Raw genomic sequence first — 1265 nt, 5'->3', positions numbered from 1 at the left:
TTTTTTTTTTACCAGAGTCTATCCCACAGGGCTTCTGGGGGCACCCTAGAGATCTCCCTGCAGCCAGCCTCCCTGCCGCTCCACCGAGGGCTAGGCCATCCCACCCCAGGCCAGTCAATGTACTTCACTAAGTTTGAACCACAGAGACAAGGTCGATGTCTGAATCCCCGGCCCAGGTGGTGCACCAGTGAAAATGCGAGTGGATTCATGTGGGAAAGGTTGCAGGTTCACGCCCCAGGAGCTCCTGGAGCTTGCTAGGTACATGTGCCCAGGACCCTGGCCAGCCAGCGCTGGGGTGGGTCCTGCTGAGGATGCCTCCCTCCATTTCCTTCTCTCTCTTCTTTCTTTCCCAGAAAGAAAGGTTTTCGCTATAGGGCGCGTGCGCTCGCCAGACAGACAGAGAGAGACAGAGAGACAGAAAGCGAGAAATCACCCCCCAGGGGGGATGGTCACGCCGCAATCCCTTCTCCTCCATTCTCCTCTCGGGATCTTGGGCACGCACGCACACGTGCCCGGTGTGAGTTTTAAGCCACCGGGTCCGGGACACGAACCGCGGTCGACTACGTGGGAGTCCAGCGACATAGCCATTACGCTAACTGCTGGTTCCCCCCCAGAAAAACACTTTTAAAGTAAGCTTTAAAGAAGAAAAATAAATATATGAGCAATCCTTCTCCTTCTAAGAGATTATTGTGCTCCTAACTACCCTGGTCTAGTTCCTCCCCAGCGACCTCCAGGCTCTAAGCCCTCCCGTCCCAGTAGGTGTGTGGGAGGCCTACCAGCACCCCCAGCCCCCCTCCCCCACCAGAGCCAGTCCGGGTCACCCCAAACTCCCTGTGCACTCTTCCCAGCCAGCCCCCAAACAGCTCCTCCAGAACAAAAAGGTGTATTAGCTTCTCTGGGACAGGAGGCTCCTCACGGGATAAGCGCACGTGTGCACACACATGCATAGAAACACACGGTACTCCCCGAGGGCACTCCAAATTAGTGATCACAGTGGGTCTCAGATCATGCCCTGTGGAGAGTGAGAGGGCGGCCTGCTTCTCGCTCCCACGTGTTCCTACATGGGTCTGACAACCTGCTCTGGCCTCGGACTCCTTTCCCTCTAGGGTCTGGGCCCCTCCCAGGTTCCCTTCTCTTAACCCCGGGAGAAAAGTGGGGGTGGGGTGTTGTGCCCCCCCCCACGGGATCAGGCACCACCCCTGTTGACAATCTCTAGACTGGCTCTCAGAGGACCCGAGGGCCGCCTCCCCGCAGGGCCCGCCTCT

Source organism: Tupaia chinensis, unplaced genomic scaffold, assembly GCF_000334495.1.
Source record: "Tupaia chinensis unplaced genomic scaffold, TupChi_1.0 Scaffold000198_1, whole genome shotgun sequence".
NCBI classification, from domain to species: Eukaryota; Metazoa; Chordata; class Mammalia; order Scandentia; family Tupaiidae; genus Tupaia; species Tupaia belangeri.
This window is presented reverse-complemented; position numbering follows the sequence as displayed.